Source organism: Carcharodon carcharias, chromosome 7 (genome assembly GCF_017639515.1).
Source record: "Carcharodon carcharias isolate sCarCar2 chromosome 7, sCarCar2.pri, whole genome shotgun sequence".
NCBI classification, from domain to species: domain Eukaryota; kingdom Metazoa; phylum Chordata; class Chondrichthyes; order Lamniformes; family Lamnidae; genus Carcharodon; species Carcharodon carcharias.
The window spans coordinates 189,060,475-189,073,788 of NC_054473.1; positions in this window are offsets into that span (position 1 = coordinate 189,060,475).

Here is a 13,314-nt window from a genome sequence, read left to right on the forward strand (position 1 = left end):
TTCTGCTGTTACTGCCTGGAATTGACTCATGTTTGCTCTGAATAATCATTTCCTTTTACATAGCTGTGGTCACTTTTACAATTTGTTCCTATTCTCCTCTCAATGGGTTCAAAGTATAATCCCCTCCTCCCCCTTAAAAAATAATTGTTGGTTTTGATAGAGCTCCTATAAAACACTTTGAACTCTGAACAATGGGACAAGAATCAACTTTGAGATGGTGAACAGATGCCAAGCTCACTACAGTAGCGTCTCAATCCAGTATGTATAACATGCGTGTACCACAGACTCAGTTTATTAAACTGCCCATGGGCTAAACCTGGCCTGAAGTAAGCATCCAGATCTGGCTCCAGTCCGAGTGATCCCAGCAGATAGTTCTGGAACGTTCTGAGCCAATGGCTTTTCTTTGGTGTTACATACGAACATATGAATTAGGAGCAGGAGTAGGCCACTCAGCCCCTCCAACCTGCTCCACCATTCAATAAGATTATGGCTGATCTGATTGTAACCTCAACCCCACATTCCTACCTACCCCCGATAACCTTTCAACCTCTTGCTAATCAAGAATCTATCTAACTCTACCTTAAAAATATTCAAAGACTCTGCTTCCACCCCCTTTTCAGGAAGAGAGTTCCAAAGGCTCACAAACCCTTGAGAGAAAAGAATTTCTCCTCATTTCTGTCTTAAATGGGCCACCCCTTATTTTTAAACAGTGACCCCTAGTTCTAGATTCTCCCACAAGAGGAAAAACCCTCTCCACACCCACCCTGTCCAATCCCCTCAGGATCTTAAAGGTTTCAATCAAGTCGCCTCTTAATTAATTGCAGCCAATCAGGGTCCCCGACATAAAACAGCCTTGATATTGCACCAGGAATGAGTGATGCTGAGAGATTTGTCAGAGTAACGAGGACAGGAGATTTCCCCCCATCCCCCACCCTGCCCCATGCCCGGGGGGCACTGACTCGGGAGTGAAGCACATATCATTGATCAGTGATTTAGATGGAAGGGTTATGAGATTCGGGCATTGCTAGCAACGCCAGCATTTATTCCCCTTCTGAAAGGGCTGCTCCCTCTGGGAGATCATGGTCATTTCCTCAATCACTCCCAGCACCCCTACCCATTCACATCGCACAGGGGTTATGCTTTCACAGATGTGGCTAGTTGCCCCTTGAGAAGGTGGTGGTAAGCTGCCCTCTTCAAATGCTGGAGTCCATCCGTAGCAGTTTGGTACAACTGAGTGTCTTGCTGGGCCATTTCAGCGTCACCACATGTAGGCCAGACCAGGTAAGGAAGGCAGGTTTCCCTCCCTCAGGGACATTAAACCATAGAAAAGCTACAGCATAGAAAGAGACAGTTCAGCCCATTGTGTCTGCATTAGTGAGTCAGGTAGGTTTTATAACAATCGATGATAGTTTCATGGTCACCATTACTGAGATTAGCTTTCAATTCCAGACCTATGAATCAAACTTTAATTCCAGCAGCTGCAGTGGTGGGATTTAAACTAATGTCTCCAGAACAATAGATTAACCTCTGGATTACTAGTCAGTGACATTATCACCATGTCACCATCTGCCTTTCTTTACTCCTGGAACCATGACTCCCTGTCACCTCCAGTTTGGGAGGTTTTGGGAAATCCTGGATTTTTGCCTCCGGCACTCATTGTTTAGGCAGGACCGGAAACCGTGATCAACATCCTGATTTCCCTCAAATTCCAGGAACCCGGGTGTAGCAGGAAGATCAGTGTCTCCCAACGTGGAAGAGGTGGACCTCACCTGGCTCGGTTCTGCCTCTGGTTCTGGGCTTGTTTGACTGCTCGCATCCTGGGCAGATGTGGATGCACTTACCAAGGGGTCACCGCTGTCAGATGAATGCAGCATCGTACCAGCGTACCCTATCGCCTGGGGTTCATCTTTCACCCTCTCTGCTGATGCACTGAGCAATGAAGGATCATGGTCGCACTCAGGTGGGCCTTGGTCCAATTGGTCTGTTCCCCTTCCAGTAAGAACAAGTTTAGTCTCCGTACCCAGGACATCTTCCTGGCAAAGGGCTGGATTCTCGGCCCCAGTGAAGAGTGTCCAATACCAGCACTGACGTCCCGATCGAGGTCATCAGAGCATTTGGGCAGTTTGAGGGGCTCCGATTTGGTGTCATCGATGACTGTCTGCTCCTTGACATCTTCCACTGTCTCAGTGAGATTGAGGTCGACACAGGCATTTCACTCAGGAGAGGCAATTCCTGATTGTGAAGGACATATATTGTATCCAGTATCTGCTTGTCCCTGTATTGGAGCGTTGTTTATAACATGCCTGTGACAGGTAGTGTGATCCCTCCTGGACCATATAACAGTGCTTCAGTTGTCCTCAGCCATGGTTCTTTATCAGTCGGATTGTAACACTGGCTCCCTTATCTAATTTCAAATTAATGATGTATCCATCAACACAAGTGTCCACATTCCTGAAAGTATATCTTGGATAGTCATATGGTACTTCAGAAGTTGAGTATTGCTGAAAAAAGAGCTATGTGGAAGCTTTTCATCTTGCACTCATCAGGACACTCGTAAGAATACCAATATAAGGGGAAAACAACAATTTATACTGCATGTGAAGAGAGTGTTGATTGGTTGGCAGGTGGATTTGGATTTTTTTATTCATTCACGGGATGTGGGTGTCGCTGGTTGGGCCAGCGTTTATTGCCCATCCCTAATTGCCCCTTGAGAAGGTGGTGGTGAGCTGCCTTCTTGAACCGCTGCAGTCCATGTGGTGTAGGTACACCCACAGTGCTGTTAGGGAGGGAGTTCCAGGATTTTGACCCAGTGACAGTGAAGGAACGGTGATATATTTCCAAGTCAGGATGGTGAGTGACTTGGATGGGAACTTCCGGGTGGTGGTGTTCCCATCTATCTGCTGCCCTTGTCCCTCTAAATGGCAGTGGCCATGGGTTTGGAAGGTGCTGAGACATTGTCTCTAAGGTGTGATTCTGTGAGGATGACTATGTCAGACTGTGGCTTGACCAGTCTGTGAGACAGCTCTCCCAATTCTGGCACTAGCCCCCAGATGTTAGTGAGGAGGACTTTGCAGGGTGGACAGGGCTGCGATTGCCGTTGTCGATTCAAGTGTCTCGGTCAATGCCTTGTGGTCCATCCAGTTCTATCCCTAATTGAATTTTTCACAGCGGTTTAATAAAACTGAGCGTCTTGCTAGGCCATTTCAGAGGGCAATTAAGAATTAAGCACATTACTGTGGGTCTGGAGTCACATGTAGGCCAGACCAGGCAAGGACAGCAGATTTCCTTCCCTAGAGGGCATTAGTGAATTGTTTTTTTTATGACGATTTGGCAGTTTCATGGTCACCATTTTGAAACTATTTTTTGGTTCCAGAATTATTAATTAGTTGAATTTAAATTCTCCCAGTTGCTGTGGTGGGATTTGAACACATTTCTCCAGATTATTAATCCAAGCCTCTTGATTACTAGTTTCTGTGACATAACCACTAAATTACCATAACCCAATTTCCCTGTATGACCAACAGGAACACAGTAACTGACTATGTTAATGAGTAGCTATAGGTGTAATCCCCTGATAAGGTATCTGTAAACTTGTAATGATCCTGTATTCAACCTGAAATCATGACCAGAATTCTCCCACGCTGCACAAACTGTGCTCAGGCTCAAACTCCTTCCCTGTGTCCTTGGACTGTGCACCAGACTCTGGCTCTGATATCACTCTGAACCTGGAACCTCAGGCAGCACCAACTCACACATCAAGTCTAGCTGGTACAGGCTGACTAAAACCAGAGAGAGTGCACAAAGCTAGCAGGTTCAGTTTTGGGGGAATTTCTCACAAGACAACGTTGTCCAAAACTCTGCTCAGTGCCAACATTTCGAAGCCAACCCCTCAACTCAGAACCAGTAAAGAAAGGCTTTCAATGAATTGGGGAAATTGCCGGAGAGGAAGGGGTCATTCAGTCCCTCCCAGGCTGCTGGTGTTTCTATAACTATCTCTCCAAAGATCTTTTAATATTCCCCCTTTTCAATTATATTATACCAGTCCGTTTTGAAATAAAACTCAGTCTCTATCTTAGTAACTAAAGGTGGTGAAGCATCCCACAGTCCAATAGCTCCCTGTTTAAGAACCTTCCTCCCCGTTTGCTTCTTTCAGCAACGTTCCTTGGTTTCTGGTTTCTACTTCTCCATTTTTTTTTATTCATTCATGAGATCTGGGCATCACTGGCTGGGCCAGCATTTATTGCCCATCCCTAATTGCCCTTGAGAAGGTGGTGCTGAGCTGTCTTCTTGAACCGCTGCAGTCCATGTAGTGTAGATACACCCACAGTGCTGTTAGGGAAGGAGTTCCAGGATTTTGACCCAGCGACAGTGAAGGAATGGCGATATATTTCCAAGTCAGGATGGTGAGTGACTGGGAGGGGAACTTCCATTAGCCCTCTAGTTGAATCAGTTTTTCACTGTTTACCCACAGTATTGCCCACATGACTTGTTACTGTCTGTCGCTCTCTCTTGGGGCCACTATCACATCACAACTGCTGCTCTCAGCTCTGTGGGAAACAGAGAACCAGGATCTTGGCCTGAACTCCATGGTCAACAAGGAGGAAATCTGCTGGTGTTGCAATGCCAGGAGAGATGGGATCCCCTCAAAAGAGGCAGAAGAACCTCCTCCCCCCTCTCAGATCAGTCACCATGTGTTCTACAGGGGTGAGGTCTGAAAGCCGGATAAGGTTTTGGGGCCTGAGTAGAGAGTGGTGCTCAGTATCATTGCTGATCCTGAAGAAATGCCTTGGGAGAACCCTGGGGTTGTGAGGAGGAGTGCAGAGGCTGGGAACCTCAGGTAGAGGCCATGTCCCCAGCTGTTCACAATCTAGATCAATGATTTGGATGTGGGGACCAAATGTAATTTTCCAAATTTGCTGATGACACCAAACTGGTTGGGAATGTAAGTTATGAGGAGGAAACATGGAGGCTTCAAGAGGACTTGAACAGGCTGTGTGAATGGGCTAGAACATGGCAGGTGGAATTTAATGTGAATAAATACAAAGTTATTCACTTTGGTAGCGAAACAAAGGCAGCAGAGTATTTCTTACATGGTGAGAGTTTGGGAAGTGTGGGTGTCCAAAGGGATCTGGGTGACCTTGTTCATGAGTCAGTAAAAGCTAACACACAGCTGCAGAAAGCAATGAGGAAGGGAAGTGGTATGTTGGCCTTTATTGTGAGGGGATGTGAGTACAGGAGTAACCAAGTCTTGCTGCAATTGTTTAGAGCCTTGGTGAGACCTCATGTCCTTATCTAAGGAAGGATATACTTACCACAGTGGGAGTACAACAGAGATTCACCAGACTAATCCCTGGGACGGTAGGATTGTTTTATGAGGAGCGATCGAGGAGACTGGGTCTGTATTCACTAGAGTTCGAAGAATGAGGGGTGACCTCATTGAAACTTACAAATTTCATACAGAGTGTGACAGGGTGGATGTGGATGAGATGCTTCCCCCGGCTGGAGAGTCTAAAACCAGGGGACGCAGTCTCAGGATAAGGGGTAGATCATGTAAGACTGAGATGAGGAGGAATTTCTTCACTCAGAGGGTGGTGAATCTTTGGAATTCTCTATGCCTGAGGCTGTGAAAGCTCAATCACTGAGAATGTTCAAGACAGAAATCCATATATTTCTGGAGACTGATGACATTAAGGGAAATGGGGATAGTGGGGGAAGGTGGCGTTGAGGTAGATGATCAGCCACGATCTCACTGAATGTGCAGCAGGCTGGAGGGGCTGAATGGCCTACTCCTGCTCCTTTGTCTCACCTCTTGTGGCTGGCAAATTGGGGAGGGGGTGGGGAGCAGCATTCTCCTGCTGGGGCAGGTGCAGGGAGTGGAAAAACTGTGCAGTTTAGCCAAGCAGTCAGCAGCGGATTGCTCCCACTCACTCAGTTTTCCCCCATTTTCCACCATTATGTTGGCCGATTTGAGGTGGTTGTGGGGGATGTACATTCAGGCCCAGCGTCTGAAAGCTATAACTTAGCCACTCACCCTGAGTTTACTTAAACACTTCACCTGAGCAGCACAATTAAAAAAACATCACATGATATCGAATTTTGGAAAACAAAATGTCCAACTCCCCAGAAAGAACACAGGAGAGAAAATCCAAATGAGATTTGACCAAGTGATTGTTTTTTTCACTTCAAAGAAGGTAACTTAGATTTGTTCCTATTGGGGAAAGTACATAGAATGTACAGCCCAGAAACAGGTCATTCTGCCCGACTGGGATCGCAGCACAGCAATCAAGAAGTCTTACTACAATTGGACAGGGTTTTGGTGAGACCACATCTGGAATAGTGTGTGCAGTTTTGGTCTCCACATTTAAGAAAGGATATACTTACACTGGAGATGGTACAGCGAAGGTTCATTAGATTGGTCCTTGGGATGAGTGGGTTGTCCTATGATGAGAGGCTGAGTAAATTGGGTTTATATTCCCTGGAGTTTAGAAGAATAAGAGGTGATCTCATTGAAACCTACAAGATTCTGAAGGGTTTTGACAGGGGCAATGCTGAGAGATTGTTCCCGCTGGTCAGGAAAATCTAAAACACAGGGGCACAGTCTCAGGATAAGGGGCCAATCATTTGGGACTGAGATGAGGAGAAATTACTTCATTTGAAGGGTTGTGAATCTTTTGAATTCTCTGAGGGTTGTGGATGCTCCATCATTGAATATATTTAAGGCTGAGATAGACAGATCTTTGGTCTATCAGGGAATTAAGGGATATGGGGAGGGGGCAGGAAAATGAAGTTGATGCCCAAGATCAGCCATGATGGTATTGTATGGTGGAGCAGGCTTGATGGGCCGAATGGTCTACTTCTACTCCTATATCTTGTGTTCTTGAGATTGGTCCATGGCAGTGTTTATGCTCCACACAAACCTTCTACCTCTCTTCATCCAACTCCATCAGCATATCTTTGCATTTCTTTTCACTTGTGTTTATCCAATTTCCCATTAAATGCATCTAAACGATTCATTGCAACTGCTCCACTACCCTCACTAAGCTGGTGAGCCCATGTGCAACCTTGGTACCTTGTTCAGTCCTGAGTTCTCACCATAAATGGGCCCATTTCCAGGATGACTTCTTCCCATCTCGAGGACACTCCTATCTCACACTCTCCATAAGCCTCACTCAGACTATCATTGCCTCAAGGAACAATGTCTTGAAAGTTTGCCTTGTTGATCTTCCACCTCTATCATTCGCAAACCATGACAAAGTCATATCCCTGCAGCTCAAAGTCCTTCTCTGAACCTCATCACTCTGTTTTCTTCCATCTCCCCACTCCAGCTGCCCCAGAAAGTTGACTCCCAGATGGTTACCCCATTCCCATTGAGTCATCTCCAGGGTGACATCCCAGCCTGCATCATGCAGGTTACTCCTGCAGTGTCCCAAACTCTTCCTTCCACCATTGAAGGCAAATCTTTCAGTCACTCTAATCCTGTCCCTCTGAAACTCTTCCAAAGCCACTGATGCCTTCCTCCCTCTCACCAGCAATTGAAGTTTCTAAAAAATCTCAGCTCCTTGGCTGTCTTCAATGTTCTCCTCCTACATTCCTTTGCTTCTTGCTGTCCGCATGTCTCTAATTAGTTGTGAGAGTTACCATGCTGGAGGAGTAACATATCATTGCAAATCATTTTTTCAACAGAATAGTACCCGACACAAACAGCCTTATCTCCAGCATTAAATCCTTCACATTCTTCAGATTGTTTTTCTAAACATCAAGTTTGTGATGTTAATATCCATGTTACAGATTTCACTGTATTGTAAATGAATCCATCAAGCAGATGATCACACCCTAGGAGGTTCCTTAATCTGGCATCAATATCATCTTAGGTCAAAATAAGTCAAATCCCTCGATAGAACTTGTAAATTGGGAAGTCTTATAAAGGGGAGGCTCCGACAGATTTCTTGTCGCTGACTAATATTTATAGTGCTGGAGCAAGCCAGGAGTCATGGGTTCAAATTCCACCAAGCTGTGGAACTAAGTTCAATGTTCTGGAGATTTGTGGGACAGTATCAGATAAAGTAACCATGAAGCCACTGGGATTGTCGCTAAAAGCCTAACTGGTTCCCAAATGCCGGTGAAAGGAATGCCCAATCTCGCCTCCAGGTGACTCCAGTTCCACACTATGAGGCTGACTCCCAATCTCCTTGCAGAAACTCAGGACGGGTAATTGAGGTTGGCTTGTCCACATTCCACATCAAATAATAAAAACATCTGATTATTTGTTGTCTGTAGGTGATTAAATAAGTTACAGTTCCCAATAACCAAAATGGGGAAGATGAGGGAGGCCTGGGTTTCACCTCCCCTCACTGATACTTTCACCAAATCTGATTTGAGGCAAGGATGGTATCTTGTTCATGCAGTGATCTCCTAGTCCTGTATGCTCCTGCTAAACCTACTACCTCCAGACTTCACTATTCCCCCAATGATCTTCTCACCATCCTCCTGCCTCACACCCTCTGTAAACTTCAGCCCATATCCTAACTCACACCAAGTACCATTCACCCCTCACACATCTGCAACCCCCTCCAGTCCTATAACACCCCTACTCATCTAATTCTGATCTCTTGTGGAACCCCTATTTCATTGCTTCACTATTGGCAGCTGTAACTTCACCTGCCAAGGCCCCGAGCTCTGGAATTCCCTCCTTAAACCTCTCTCTCCTTTTTTAAAACTGTCTTTAAAAGCTAGCTCTTTGGCCAAGTATTTAGTCACGTGTGCCAATATCTCCTTATGTGGCTCCGTGTCAAATGTATATCTGATAACACTGCTGCGATGCACCTTGGCACAGTTTACTACATTATAGGCGGTATATAAAGATGATGTTGTTGCTGTAGACACTGTTGTCCTGGCCTAATTGGTTCAGACACCAGTACTTTAGATCCTAACACACTGGATTAGGAGATCCCCAATGTAAACAAGTTGTGACATACACCAAGCCAAATACAATTGTGAAAGAATTAATGTTTTAATCTCCATTCTTACAACTGAAGACTGTAGTATTTGTTATTCTGAGCACACAGTGTATAAAATAGAGTGTAAAGAGATTTAAATCTTTCAACATCAAATATCCTGAGCATTTCATTCCGGTAGTTAATATCGCACATTAAAATTTCTGACTTTTTTTTACACAGCAAAGCATTTGGTTCTAACACAAGGTTTAAAACAAGGTTCTTCTAAGAGGAACACTCTCTGACTTCATTAAATAGCAAAGGATACCAAAAATTATCCTCGTGAGGGAAAGGGATCATTTAAAAAAGAATGTTATATACAATTATTTGTTTAGGTAGCACTGCCCTAATAAAGACTGTTCCTGTGTGTGGAAGAGGGGGACAGAATCTACATCAGAACCCAGATCAGCGAAATACTTATGATGGCAAAAGAGCCAGAAATGAAAAGATGTCATTTGTTGAAAGAAAGCAGCCTTGCTTTGACAGTCAAGAGAGCTGGATATTCTGGAGATTACTTTGGTGCATTTGGGGTATAGGAAGCAGATTAAATGGGCGGCTAGAGTCAGTGTTGGAGGGAGTGTGCAGGCTGGATGGTGTGAATGACGCTCTCTTGGTCATTGTTTCATTATGTTTGGATGAGTTGTTTCATTTGACAAACTGAGGCATCATCTTTCCTGTTCAATGGTGATTGTTATAGAGTATGCAACATGTCCAAACATGTGTGAGGCAACATTTCTATCATCCTGGTAGGAAATTCCTCTCTTACCTCTAAACCAAACCGACCCACCTGTCAAATAAAAGGATACGTTTGACATATACTCCCTCTCTGCCACTTCTCCTATCCATGTTGCTGAACACTGCATTCTGGGGCTGGTAGCTTCCTCAAGTCAAGCACTTAGTTCCAAACACAAAGTTTGGAAGCGGAATTTTACGGCCCCCTCACAGCGGGGGTGAGGCTATAATACTGCCAGCCGTTTTCGTAAAATCCCGCTGGATCTAAAATTCTGCCCTGGATGTTGTTCAGTACTACCCACACAACATAGCCCTCTTCTTAATTTGAGCTACCCCTCTTTCTACCTCCCCAACCCCACCCCCCATCACTGCATACTCCCTCTAACTGCACCTGTCACTGTGACCAATGTCCCTCCTATAAAGGTCAGTAGCTGTCAGGTACAGTGAAACTTGCGGATTCAGGGTACCTAAGGGACCAACAGGTTGCAGGCAGGATTCAACCCCCAGTGCAAAACAGGGACAGAAAGGAATCCAGTGACAACCCGTTGGTCATCATGCTCTTTGGACTGTACACAGTATGAACACGCCTGGTGTTAAGGTGTGTCCTGTATTTTAAGGTGCAAAAGGATTTTTTAGAACATTGAAGGCTCTGCGCAGTTCACAATTTGCAACTGTCTTCAGAGTGTCTCGTGTCTTTTTACGATGTGAGTTAGTTGGGACTGTCAATAGTGTTTTTTTTTTAAGTATCAGCTCACAGTCATGATTGAACAAATCTCAGGTGCTCCTTCACAAACAGTTCTACAGCCAGATGCTGCTCACGCCTAGACTGACCAAAATCTATCAGCAATCCGGATTCAGACAGGACATTTATAAAATATACAATTAACATTCAGCGATTCTCTTTACAAAATGTCATTTCTCAACAACCAGAAAGAGATCCCCCTTCAAATGCAGCAGGAAGTATCCTATCCAGGTGTGTTTACTTCTTTTCAACAACCAAGTCTAACAGAAAAAAAAAACCCTTCAAAATATAGCAACATAAGGGCCCATACAGAAACATATAAACATTTCATCTATACATTATAAAATTCACCTACTGTTATGGACAAAATGTGTTCATTCCTACGACTGGACTTAAAAAAATACAAGATGCAGTAGTTTCGCTGGTATTTCAGTAACAGACATTTATTAAACCTGGAAGAAAAATGCCTAAGAACACTATGGCAGGTTTGGCAAGGGCACAGAACTGTATCCCTTCAAGACTCCAACACCCTTTGCTGCTTGGACTATATGAAAAAAGATTTGATTCATAAATATCCTGGAAAAATAGGACACTGTAGGTTTTTAAACTTTTTACAAAAAGCAAAATGGCCAGACTAATTTCTGTAATGAATAGTCCTCGATCTCTATTTTCTCCCCTCACTATATCTTCGAAGAATCTCTCGAATTGGGAACTATTCCTTTCAATAAATGCTGGCCTAGCCAATGAAGCTCACATCCCTTGAATGAATAAAAAAAATGGAAAATTGCACATGTTACTGTTACTTAAGGTGAGAGATTGAAACCAAGCAATTAGAGACCAGTGTTTCCCAACATCAGTTGTCTGGAAATGACTCCAGTCCACGATTAAGCTTAGAGTGACTGAACACCTTGAAAATGTTCAGCTGATCAGAGAGAGCCAGCACGGATTTATAAAGAGAGTTCATACCTGACTAACCTGATTGGATTTTTTTAAAGGGGAGCGGGTAGTGAATGTCTATGGATATTACCAATATGGACTTCCAGAAGGCATTTGATAAAGTCCCTCATTAGAGACTATTCACTGAAGTAGAAGCTCATGGAATTGAAGGCAAACTATTGACCAGGTTTGGAAAGTGGCTGAGTGGCAGGAGACAGAGTAGGGAGAATGGGCAGGTACCCTCATTGGCAGGATGTGACTCGTGGTGTCCCACCGGGATCTGTGCTTGGGCCCCAACAATTCACTGTGCACATTAACCATTTAGATTAGGGGATAGAAAGTCACATACACACACTTGCTGATGACACAAAGATAGGTGACAGTGTAGTTGGAAGTGTAAAATTATTGATAAAGTAAATGGAAAAAACTATGGCAAATGGATTTCAGGCAAATGTGAGGTCATCCACTTTGAATCTAAAATGGACAGATCAGAGGACTCTCTAAACGGTGAAAAGCTGGAAATAGCAGAGGGTCCAAAGGGACTTGTGGGGTCCAGGTTCACAGATCATTAAACGTTATGAACAGGTACAGAAAATAATCAGAAAGCCAAATGGAATGCTGGCCTTTATATCTAGAGAACTAGAATACAAGGGGGTAGAAACAATGCTTCAGTTATTAACTATATTCAGTCCAATCCCACTTAAACTGTTGTGATATAAATGAACACAATAGCCCAGATAGGGTGTGACCATTGGAAGCATCGCTTCCACACATCTGTATCATCAAGTTGCCCCTGGTCTACATTGAAAGTCCAGCTGTTACACGGCTCAAAACACTCTGTCCAAACACAACTCAAAACTTATCAGCAAAATCTCCAGTTGTACTTCTGGTGCTCAAGTGAGCAGGGACTGAAAATTCCACATCCTGATGACAACATTGGAGTGGGAGTGGGGGGTGCGGGGCAACAGGAAATAGTTATTTAAAAAGTGTTGGGTAGCACTGTCAGCTCTGAGCTCACTTTGCATTTAGAGCTCGAATATAGGATCCAGGTTGACACTCCTAGTGCCGATCAGAGGCGGTGCTGGACTGACACCAACTTTCAGATAAGACATTCAAACTGAGTCTGGCCTGCTCTCATGGGCGGAGGTGAAAGATTCGGTGGTATTATTCACAGAAAAGGAGGAAAATTTGCCACCATCACTCAACCAAAACAGCTCATTCATCTCATTGTTGTTTGTGGGATCTGACTGTGCCCAATTGAGTATTGTATAAATTGCCATGTGTACATGAAGTGCTTAGAAATCTGACAAGACATATGTGCAAGTGCTTGTAGTGTGAGTTATCCAGTGGGTAATAAGCAAGGGAGGATGTGCAGAGTATCCACTGTGGAACCTGCCTCTGGTGCAGGTCTGCAGCCTGAGTACTGCACACATGGCAGGTTCCACGTTACGCACCCAAATGGTGCTTTACACATGTAGCAACTGGGAACTCGCTACGATGCAATCCCACAAACAACTAGTGAGGGTACTGTAATCAGAGGTGGGGGCCGAGGCGGTTTTTATTCTTTTCATGGGTCGCGGACATCGCTGGCTGGGCTAGCATTTGTTGCCCATCCCTAATTGCCCTCAAACTGAGTGACTTGCTGGGCCATTGCAGAAAGTAGTTAAGAGTCAACCACATTGCTGTGGGTCTGGAGTCACATGTAGGCCAGACCAAGTAAGGGTGGCAGATTTCCTTCCCTAAAGGACATTAGTGAAACAGATGGGTTTTTACAACAATTGATAAGTTTCATGGTCACCATTACTGAGACTAGCTTTCAATGACACATTCTTATTTTGTAATTGAATTTAAATTCCATCAGCTGCCATGTTGAGATTTGAAAGGTGTCTTTCCCAGGTATTAACCTGAGCT